This window comes from Stegodyphus dumicola, chromosome 2 (assembly GCF_044657685.1).
Source record: "Stegodyphus dumicola isolate Sdum_Otavi_A_Nest chromosome 2, ASM4465768v1".
Classification (NCBI taxonomy): Eukaryota; Metazoa; Arthropoda; class Arachnida; order Araneae; family Eresidae; genus Stegodyphus; species Stegodyphus dumicola.
In genome coordinates, this window is record NC_140769.1 from 126,433,769 (window position 1) to 126,446,242 (window position 12,474).

The window sequence follows — 12,474 nt, forward strand, 5'->3', positions numbered from 1 at the left end:
GGACGACCACCTTCCGTCCAATATTTCTGAGAATATAAACAAATTTTGGAATCTGAGAGTATCAGTAAATAAATATATAGAATATCGCCTCTCAAACGACCACTTCTGAAAGTGAAAAATAGTTCTGAGATTATAAATAAATATTGATATTAAGCATTATTTCTATAAGACGACCATCTCTATATAAGACCAAAGTTTCTAGAATCTTGGATAGTCATCAGAGATGTATCTTTACTGCGAAATTATCGCACGACTGTAATTCAATATCAATAACAGATCGCGCGATTGAAAAACATTTTCTGTCCTGTAATTAGAGGGAAAAAATTTCCTTATGAGGTATTTCTCCCGCTTTCCTAGCGTGCCTTCGTGGTGTAATAGTTCTGCACGCTGGGCCGGTATTTCAGAGGTCCGTGGTTCGATTCACGGCGAAGGCGGTTGCTAATTTTTCATCTCTACGGCTTCCCCCCCAAAAAAATCCTAATGTCTCTACAGTGGCGCCCGAATTAAAAAGGTGTTGGATGAGGTATATCCACACCCAGGATTTAGTGATTGGATCCCCTTAAAAAAAAGTCGGCCTTTAAAAAGAGAAGTAATATAAGGTATTTCTCCTAGCGTGTCTTCGGCCCACCAGCGGCCGAGCGGTAAAGTCGCTGAACCCTGGTAGTGCGATCCGAGGTTCGAATCCCGCGAACGGGCTGGCTGCATGGATGTTTTCGTGGTTTTCCCCACGTGTAACGTGTATACGAGCCAGTTTCCCTTAGAAAGTCCTCCACGAAGACATCCCTCCCTTTAGGCAGATAGCCCTAGTGTGCTTTGCCATAATTAAATACACCACCACCACACCTAGCGTGTCTTCGTGGTGTAGTGGTTCTGCACACTGGGCCGGTATTCCAGAGGTCCGTCCTTCGATTCCCGGCGAAGGCAGTTGCTAATTTTTCATGTTTCCTGCTTCCAAAAAAAAATACCTAATGTCTCTATACCCAAATTAAAAAAAAATTTCGTTTCCGTAATTAAATATATATATATCTAATTTTACCTATATTTGTAGTAGGGTTTGTAATCTGTAAGTAATTATACATGTAATTTATACATTTTTTATAAAAAAAAATATATGTTATTTAGAATTTTGCAAATATTCTAGAAAACGCTAATCCATTGAAAAAAATCTTTTCCATGACTAAATAAATTTTTAAAAACGTCAGAAAAAATAGCAGTTAAAATTAATAACAAAATAACAAGAATAAATCATCAATCATATCAATATTTTTAATGTACAGCATTTAGAAACAACTTAGTAAAATACATATGAAAAATAAAATAATGTGCAAGTTTCAGATGTGCAATGTCAAAAAATTAAAACTGGTAAATTTGAGAACAAATATCCTCAAAATGTTTGACAACGAAAGTCCTCCGGACAATGCAGAATGAATGTCCTCAGGATGTGAAATTGGTGAACTCCTCAGGACATCTGAGAATCAACATCTTCAGGACATCCTGTCATATCCCGGGACATAGCGACTTAAATAAGACATCCTCAGGATGTTAAATTACGATCTCCTCAGGACATCTGAGAATCAACATCCTTAGGACATCCTAAGTATGTCCCGGGATATTGCGACTTAAATGGGACATCCTGAGGATGTTTTGTGCTATGGGGGACTCATGGGATTTTTACAAAATTTGGCAGATTGGCATAATTTGAGTCGTAGAATCGAAGTATGGAAAAACCTTGGCATGTCATTTGAGAAATAGTACGATTTTGTGTCAAAATACCTATATTAGAACAATGCTATATATTAAATCTAATACATATCTTAAGTTACGCTTTCGTCAAATCGGCCTAGTAGAACGAGAGATATAGAACTGTCCGATTTTTTCCCGCAGTGTAAATGCGCGATCTTATACACAATGCAGTTTGTGTGGCCATTTGTAAGTAAATATGATAAATAATAATAGTAAATAAATAAATAAATAACAAAGGAAAAAATATTATTGTTTGCGAAGTAAGGGTTCGTTGAGGTTTCATGAAATAACAAGTCCACATAAATAGAAGAAGTAAACAATTTATTATAAAAATTCTATGATACACAATAAATAGAAAAACGAGAACGAGGATAATAAGTCACCATTCCTCCTCAGAGCACGAAAAATATCGTGTATTATTCAAATCGCTCCCAGGGTAAATCCTAAGTCGCGATTCCACTAAATCTTACAGTTGAATCCCCACTGGAATCCCAGTAGCATCTCGCTTCTGCGTTTCAGGCGTAACTGTCTGGCGTCTATTATACACTATGTATCATGAGATTAGCGACGGAGGACACTATGGGGAAGAAGAAGGAAATTAACAAACCGCAGATTTTGCAAAATATATTTCTTCATCTTATTCCTGGAGCCTTTTAGTTTATTAAACAAGAATCTGCCGAAAGATTTGAAGATTGATTTACGTTAAGGATTACCTCAATAAGCTAAAAAATTGCTAAAATGATGCCGACTCTTCAGCGAGAAAACTTATTTTACTCTTTTCCCAACTGCTCAGAATTCCTGTTTCATCCTTGTCATGCATATGTAAATTAACCTAAATTTAGCTAACTGATATCCATGTCAAGAATTTCCCTACATGATGTAAATCAATTTAAAAATTATTTGGAACATTCATATAAAATTGAAAAAAAAAATTAATGAAAAAATAGAGCAATAAGCAAGTATCAAATCAATAATGCGATCAAAACATATACAAATGTGTAAATAAAACAGGAAATTTCAAATGTAAACAAAAGTACAAGAATATCTTATATTACAAAAATACTATAAAAATTAAATAAAATTGTCATATTAAAAAATAATAAATTAGAGCAGAATAATTTTAAAACTGATAACTAAATTAATCAGTACATCGTAATTTTCAACTAACAATGAACAGTTTTTATTAGTCCAAAGGGATTTGAATCCCGAAGGACTATTAGTTTCGTTTTGGCATTTTGCGTCGGACTCATAAATGTCGGTTCACTTTTCAAACTGTTGCCACAAAATGTTAGAGTCCTGCATTATATTTGAAGAAATTAAATAATGAAAAATCTGCATAAATGTATGTATATTTCTCGTATTGTGATAAAACAACGGAACATAGAGTCATCGAATTTTGAATAACGTAATCCTCCAACGAATATGAACATGTGGAAGACCAAATTTGAAATTTTAAATTTGTTTTATGATCGATTTCCTATTTTTTAAAACTTTGACGAATTTTTGATTAACAAACTCAAGGATTTCAAAGCGAGCAATGGCAACGTTGTGCAGAAAAAACATTTTTATCTCCAGCGCGTGAGTCTCTGTATCGGAAATTCTAAAGATATGCTCGTTTTAAAACTATTTTGCGATATTGCTGTTGCACTGGATCTTATGGTTTAAGTGCGAGGAACATGATATTTAATAAAGAAAGGTAACACACAAAATGTTAAAAAACGCCCCTTTGGACGTAATTTAAAATCTGAAACATTTCAGATTTTTTTTTTATTATTTATTTATTTATTTATTTTTTCAAGAGAACAGTAAAAAGTGAAGTCATGGTATGGCTAAACAGTGCAACTAGCTATTGAATCGTGTAAGCAAATAAATTCATTTTTAAAACTTCCGGTTAAAAGTTATGAAGCAGAAAATAAAACTGAGAAAAAGATAAAAATCTTCACGCAATAAAAAGATAAAAATCGTAGAGATAAAGATAAAAACTTTCCAGCTGCAATTTCGCCTTAAAAAATAAATTACTCTTAGTTTTTTAGTTAGTTAGAAGCTCAGCAGCCAGAAAAAGAAAATTATAATACATTTTAGTACATGGTACTATTTTATATTTGTATAAATCCTCCAGTCTATCTAACTTTACCCTCCTTATTAAAGATTTTGGATAAAGACTATAGATATAGATAAGGATTTTGGATATTTCTTATACTAAAAGATTAAAATTTAAAATTAATGACTGCCTTTTTGAGATAAAAATTAATAAATTCAGAGGGAACTTGGTTATCCTTGAGTGTGCTAATCAGTAAGGAGCTCATTAATATCTTGAATTGGCTGGGCAAATATTCCTTAGCTTCTTAATTCGACTATAGGTATTTTCTATTACTTTTTTAGAAATATTGGAGTTCCAACTGATTAATTTAATAATAGTGAACTTAAATTCTCTTCTTTTATCAAAAAATGTTAATGCTATGATGATTAATAATTTGAAAGTCAAGATAGTGTATAACATGTTGATTGTTATTAGTAGATATAGGTGTGAAAATTAAGACACAAACTAAGACATTTCTTATCTAATCATTTTTTCCTATCTTGTTCATTTTCGGTTTTGCAGCTGAGGATGGTGGTTCGGTAAAACCATCGAAACTAGTCCTGTAAAATTTTGTAAATATAACGTTGATTTTTGTTGTTTGTCTTCTGAATTAGGTGTGAAAATGCTAGGGTAGATTATTAGTCTCTCTATCGCCTTGTTATTATTGAAGATTGTAATTTCATTTATTAAACTGTAGGTACTGTCAAACAGTTTTTTAATTCTGGTTCTTTTAATCTTAGTTGAAATTTATACTCTTGGGTAAATAGAAATGAATTAAAAATCAGCGTTGAGCTGTTAGAGCCTATAGGAATTCCTCTGACTTGTTGAAAAATATTATTATGCAACTTAATAAAGTTATTGAATCACGTACATTGAAGGAATTGTTTCCACTTTTCAATACTAATTCTTTAGTAAACTTTTGGAAATAATTTTGGAATTTCAAGCAGACTCTCGAAAATGCCTTTAAGAGCTAAACATGTATAAAGGTTTTCAAAATTGTATCAATTAATTTCATGAATTTGTTAATAGTTTTAATTACTGGCAAATTATTGTTAATGAATCCTGTATTTTTACGTTCTTTGTTGACTAAATTATGAATTAATATACAGATCTTAAGCTTTTGGCCAAGAATGTGATAAATATTTTTCTTCTAATTGTTGTTCTTTTAATTGTCGTTTATTCCTTTGGCAATAAATCTGAACTTAACTGGAACTTTATGAAATTTTGCAAGTGCATATAAATTAGCCAATCTTCACCAACATGAAAGACCTGAAATTCTAAGCTCTTTCAGAAAGGATAAAATTATTTTAACACTTGTAATATTATTGTAGTCTAATATAATGTAGTATCGACATGACGGTGTGCTTGTATGTAAAGGTGCTATTTAGTTCTGTCTCCAACGTCTAATTTTTGCATATAATGCTAACGTTATTGCTTATATATATGTAATAAAATGACTTGGAGAAAGCTGCAACAGTTTGGCAATGGTCTTTGTTATAAATTGCGACACTTTATTGCGTAGTTAAAAAGATGAGACTCGACGAGACTTGTACACTGACTTGGCCAAATTGAACACAGTTTTTATTACTGGACACGAATTAATTGCCGAAACATATTATTCGCCACACATCATCATGGAAGCAATATGTACCCACAGTTTTATATACCGTATCACATTTTAGAACAACAGACAACAGCAAGCAGAGGCAAAGCGATACGTCATCGATCGAAGTAGCATCTGGACTGCAAGAGAGCTGAAGCGAAAAATGCGCAATTATCCAATATGGCAGCTTATTGAGAGAAAAGTTTCGGTTTGGGTTAGAAAGGTTTCTGTTTTCAAAATTTTGAGTACAAGTGCCGAATTAGCTACATCATCAGCGTTACAGAAACCAAGCGAGTTCAATTGATATAGAAAACTCAGTCCAGAGCAGTTATTACAATTTTTAGAGCAGAGAGGGGGGATTAGCGGTTAAATTATAATTTTGATTATAATTTATATATATATATATATATATATATGTGTGTGTGTGTGTGTAATAATAGCACAACATAATTGAATAGTCGATGATATCTTTTAGAATGATGAATTTGCAGATACTATTTTATAGGAATTCGACTGAGGAATAAATGTTCCATTGAAGTTAGTAGCATAGCCATATCCTGTATGATTAATAAAGGTAGTATTAAGACAATTTTGGAAGCATTGAATGTAAGAGCACTACCACGTGGAAACTGAGAAATGCTTATTGCGTAGATACTTGAAGCTTAGAGAGTCCACCCATTTTTAAGAATAAACAGTCGAACCAGATTAAATTCCATTATTTATTTAGATTCACCTGTGGCCACAACCACTTTGTGCTCTACTCCTGCCTACTGAAGAATATTTAAAATTTTGTTACCACGGGGATAAAAGTGTGATTGCAGCAGCGTCTGAACAGCATGAAAGCGTAAGCGAGAAGAGCAAGAGTGTCGCAGTAGTAATGCAAAGGAAAAAGGGAGGGACTCAAAGGTTTTGGTTTACAATTGGGATTGGGCAAGAGCTTTCTGCATTAAGGGTTACGTAAGATCGCAAGATTAGTTTGAATGATGCAGTTTAGACTTATAGTGCTATTTTTAGGACGGAGAGGTGAAGTTCCCAAATAAAATAAAAATAAAAGAGGTCATAGTGAATCAAATTTAGAAGTTCACTTTCATATTTTTTATCTTACACACACACACACACACACACCATATATATATATATATATATATAACATATTTACTAAAGAAATATTGATTATATTATCTCCTAATATAAATTTAGTAGAATGTATCAAAATGAGGTAACCCAGAAGTACGAAATTTAATTGTAAAAATTGTTTTTTTTTTAAAGGAACTTTCAAAGTTTGAATGTTTGTTATTCATGATTTAAATTTAAATATCTTTCAAAATCTTTTTCATGGTTTAAATTCAAGTCCCCTTATTTTTTTTTTCATGGTTTACATTCAAGTTCATTTTAAAAAACAAATTTAGGAATTAAATTTCATACTTGTGGTTTACCTCATTTTGATACATTCTATTAAATTTATATTAGTAGATAATAATATAATCAATATTTCTTTAGTAAATAAATTATTATTATCTTACTTTGCAGCTATTATGCAAGTATTAGAAAAACTTGTTTTCGATTTCAATGAATTTCAGTTCATTATATATATATATATATATATAGTATATATTAAAGTAGAAAGATAACACGAACAAGAGAGACCTGTATGGTCAAGAATTTTGCGCATTGAGCTGCACAATTTTAATAATTCTTCTCTTTAACAAAGTTTATATTCTTCATGCTCATTGGGATCTCTCTTAAAATAGTGTAATTTTGGACTAATAGCTTTTTAGCTATTTATTTTAATTTGTACATTTGCCTAACTAGGCTTTCCTGTATAGTTTTTTCTTTCTTAAATATTAAGTTTTATATTTACAATTTTAAATTGCAGGCGCGTCGGGAAAAGGAACATAACCTTTGAGACTTACTATGTTAACATAATTTAGTTTGATTATTCTATTAATGAAATTCCGCTTTCAGTCTCAATTGTTATCTTTTGACGAAACGCGCTAATGGATGCGAGTTTTGTGACGCTTTTCCCTTGCTAAGTCCATCTTAAACCTCGAGTTGAGCTAATTTACCATTTATTGCAATTCTTTGCACGTATTTTCTGTGTATTTGAAATGTTTTTAATTATTTGCGTGTATCATTTAAATAATAAAATTTTTTATTTAAAATTTATTAGTTTTTTTCTCATCCCATTTTGATTTTGAAGTTATCTCGTTTTATAATTTTTACATTAAGTTTTTACGCGATAACTTATACTTCTTAAATATTGTATTGCTGTTTTTACATGGTGTAACTATTTTACTCAGGAACTGCGGTATCAAATGTACTTTTAAGCAATCGCTTTTGAACTTTCCTCTTCTTTGCAATTATATATATATATATTGAATGATCTAAAATTTATTGAATTCGAAAGCAAGTTTTTCTAATACTTGCGCAATAGCTGCAAAGTAAGATAATAATAATTTATTTACTAAAGTAGCCAATGAAATTAAAAATTTCAGTTAAAACCATAACCTTTTTACACTTTCCGACACATCTTTGAATGCGTCGACACTTTCCTGCTTTGCTTGCCTCTTACTAGGAAGTCGTCGCTTACCTCTTTTCTCTGTCATCCATTACATGTATTAAGATGTTTAAAACTTTCAAAAATGTGTGGTGCACATTGTGCCCATGGTGATGTATGAATCAGAATATGCGTCCTTAAGATTGTTTCATACAATAATAAATCATGTAGTATCAAGTATGGCTGTGTTTGTCCGCAAGTTCCATCCTTCCTGATGCACAATTAGGCATTCCATATTCCACCGACATCTACACCCATCGGCTATGCTTAAATTGTTTTTGTCTTCCCTCTCATCACATCCTAAAATAATGCATATGTATATATTATATATGAAAATGTTCATTCAAAAGTAAAACGCTTTTAAAGATTTATAAAAGCGCCGATAAATGGCAAAAAGCGATAAATGCTAAAAATTTCAGGTCTCGAATTTGGAAATATCAACTTACTTCAAGTACTTAACTTTTATATATTTATTTATTTATTTTTCCTTTCACAAACTTCTGTATTCAAATATCGCATTTTTTTTTTAATGTACTGCTAAAAGTCCAACTAAAGTTGCGGATGTATTTCTGAATGCGTAAATATATCTATATCCCCCCGTGCACCACAAATGTACAACACGGGAATGCGTATATATTTCACTGGATGAAATATATTTATGCTGGTTCAAAAGAAGTAACAAAACTTCCGGTATGCGCTTAATTTTAATTTTAATTTCTTTTTTTTTTTTTTTTTTTCTTTTTCTTTTTTTTTTTTTTAAGAAATTCTATTACTCACAGATTCTCTTCTACAATGCACTGCACGAAAATACTTCAGAATTCTATACCTATTGCACATATTTATGCTATAAAAATGAGCTTAATTTTTCAGAAATCATGTTTTATTAGCGAAATATGTACCTGTTAGTGTAAGGGTAAAAATATGTGTGGTAGCTAATCAAAAAGTAATAATATTTGCTGCGAAGTATTTTAATGAATTTTATAAGTTTTATTTGAAATTTGGTTTATGTTAAAATACTGCTATCAAAATATCTCTCTAGGAATCAAGATGAAATAAGCCACATATACAAACATTACGTTTTATACTTTATCTGTAATACATAATAAGGATATAATATAATCATAATAAACACTCAAAAACAGAAAAATTGTTTCCTCCCATAAAGATTCATTCGAAGTTATTTCAATGTGAAATTAATTTTAAGCTTATAATTTTCCTTAAAGCGTGCTTTAATAGTGTCAATAGACAGAGAGGTCAAACATTCTTATCTTTTTTTACATCGAACTTTAAGTTAAATTGGTATCTGAGATTATTCTGCTTAAACTTTAGATGGCCATTTCCAGAATTCCTTAATTTCTGTCCATTTAAAAGTCAAGTAAACATATCTTAAAATTTTCAGTAGCCTCTATTTGTATAATATATAGTACAGATCAATTTCGTTATCCTTATATTAAAAAAACCCCGAAGGAAAAATGATCTACCACTTTCTTTAATCTTCTGAAAAATAAATTAGCGTCTGTCTGCTTTAAATACTGGGTAGAATTTTCAGTAAAACTTATAATCACATTTCTACTACCTTTCCATTTCTTTTTCATGAGTAATTAATGTTGATTTTACCGTCTTAACCATCGACCAAAAACCTTCCCTATTACAAAGCGCTTTAATGTCTGTTTGCTTAACGAACAAAGTTCTCTTTTTTTCACTCTGTCACGAACCCCTTCTTCGGGCACGGGGGGAGGTAACTCCGAGTCCCCATTAACGAAAATAACTAATAAAATCTTCCGCTTGTGTAAATAAATGTAAAGCTACGAAAGCGAAATTTTTCTTGGGGAAGATGCTTCTTGCCTGGGGGGGGGTCGAAAAACCCCTAGAAGGGAAAGACATTTCTCTGCGATCTACCACTAGATGTCCCAATTAGCTGATGATCACAGGGAAACATAATGAAGATATAGATGACTATGTAGACCATTAAACTGTCTCTTAGTGGATATAATAACTGCTCTATGAGAATGGCGCGCGGGTTAAATAGCCATTAAACATTCCGTTAGAAAAGGAAGAACTTGGAAAACAAAAGGAAGAGATGCCAAATATGCTTTTATTTATTAGCTCGCCAACAAAAACATTTATGATTGTTAATGTATAATTAGGCAGTTTAGATGCTAGGTGAATGAACCAGTTATTTTTTGCTGTGATAATGTGAGAGATAAGGAAGATAAAAGTATTAAGAATTGAACACAACGGCATTTTTAACAAGAATTTTGGATTAGTTTTCGTCATAGCTTTCAGAGGGCTTTCCTTTCAAGTCTTCCATGATATGTGAAGATTTTATGAAAGTGCCGGATTATAGTCGGCATTCTCTATACACATGTGTGTCTTCATTTGAAAATATATAATAATGTGCGTAAAAATTTCTTTGTATACTAAATATCGAAAGAACCAAATTAAAATTAATTAGAATAAAATCAAATAAAAAACGAAAATATGCATTTAAATTAGGAGGAATTTTATAGCTGATATTTTCATAAGCTGATCTAATTTAATGTCTCGGTTTTAATACCGCACTTTTCATAAATAATGTTAAGGAATGAAAAATTGTTTAAAAAAGCCTATTGCCATTACTAGTGCCATATTTGAATTATAATAAGCGTCACCCAACTAAAGAATACGAGGAATTACATTTATATTCGTATTTCAGCTAAAACAAACGAGTTTCGAACGTATAAAATGGCAACAAACGTTTCACACGAAAAGAAAATTTCAGCTATTAGCTAAGGGGATGTACAGAGACTAGCTCAGATCATTTCTATAAAGTATGATACAATGCCTTCACCGAGCTCATTAACAGGAAAATGTAAACGAATTAAGGTTTTATATTTTTAATTATTTTCTTTCTTTAGAGCAGTTGTATTGTTTTTGGTGATGCTAAGACTATTTCCGTTGAGAAAAAAGTGCTTGCCTACTATTGCCCATTTTATGTAAGTGAAACATAATTTCTAATGTGTGATTTCCTTGAGCTTTACAAAACCGATGAACAGGATACGTCAACGTATGACATGTCAGGAAAGACATATTGTTGAGTGCGTACAGGTTCTTAATATATTAAATGCACATGTCCGATAATAGGTTAATAAAATATATTGTTATCAAAAGAAATGTATCAGAACGCTGGAAATTTCCTCAGAGATATTCGTGCAAGTGTTCAGAATATCACGCAGTATAATCAGTAGTTACTCTTCAAAAAAAACGTTAAAATACAAAACAATGCAAAGCGCATCTAAAAAGAAAGCTAATCCAATATCTCAGTTCCCGCGGAACTAAACAACTCGCAACAACAATAACTAAGCAACTGAATTCAGGTGCTCTCTCTCCGGCATTTTATAGCTTTTAACCGGTCGCGAGATATTTCTAGTACTTTTCTGTTTCCCAAAATTACTGAAAAGCAATAAGAGGATGGAATTACGGTTACAGCTAACATAGTCGTCAATTGCATTTATTCAATTTCAAAATAAATTAGCGATATATATCCTTTCACTCAATGTTAAAATGCACGTGCCCCTGTATTCTCTGCATTCTTGCTTTCCCGGCAGAGCTTTCTCTTAAGATTTGTCCCATGCTGCTGTGCTCGGAGGAAATACGACAATGTTATTATAATTCTACTAAAATTAGCTATCTTATCAGGACTTGTATTCCTCTTTACTTGCTTTGGAAACATGAACTGTCCTGACTTGGAACAGGGAGCTTACTCAAGCTATGTTCAATAAATTGTGAAGTAGACAATACACACAGGAAGGGTATACGAAACCCTTTATTTTTCTATCTTTACAGCGATTTCCGGAACTTCGGAATACAGAGACCAACCACTTGTGGTCTGAACGTAAGAATATAAAAATATTAACTAAAACTTTAACTAAAACTAACTTTGGATTAATATACAAGTGCCTAACTTTAAGATTGGCCGTTATTTAACAAAAATCCGTATGTAGTACAGAGAGCTGCTAAAACTACGATACGCTTGAAATTATCAAGAGGACTAAACCTCTGGCCTTGAAGGCAACCAGCAACCGAGTAAAACTACTATGGTCAGCGGCCAGCTTCTAATAACTCCTTCCTCTCTCTTGCTTGGCAAAAAGCCACAACTTAAGTACTTGGCGTTCGCAAGACAAATTTGCATAAATAAGTTAAAGCTTTTAATTCTGGCCGGAAGTAGAAAATAAGAAGTGATAGTAAAGATTTAAAATAAAATAAACGTTAGTAAAACTTAGGATCCTTACATACTTCCCGCCAGAGTTAATTAGTTTGAAACTGAGGTCTAAAACGACCTTGTTGAAAACTTTTAGCTCTAGAATCTAACGCTAGGCCAATCTTTTACAAACATTTCTCTCTAGAAACTAGAAATTAAAAAGTCGTCTTTACATTATCAACTCCATGGACAAGTAATTTTCATCTGTACTGCATCTATAAACAGGAGTTTCTTAGTTGAAATCTGGTTCC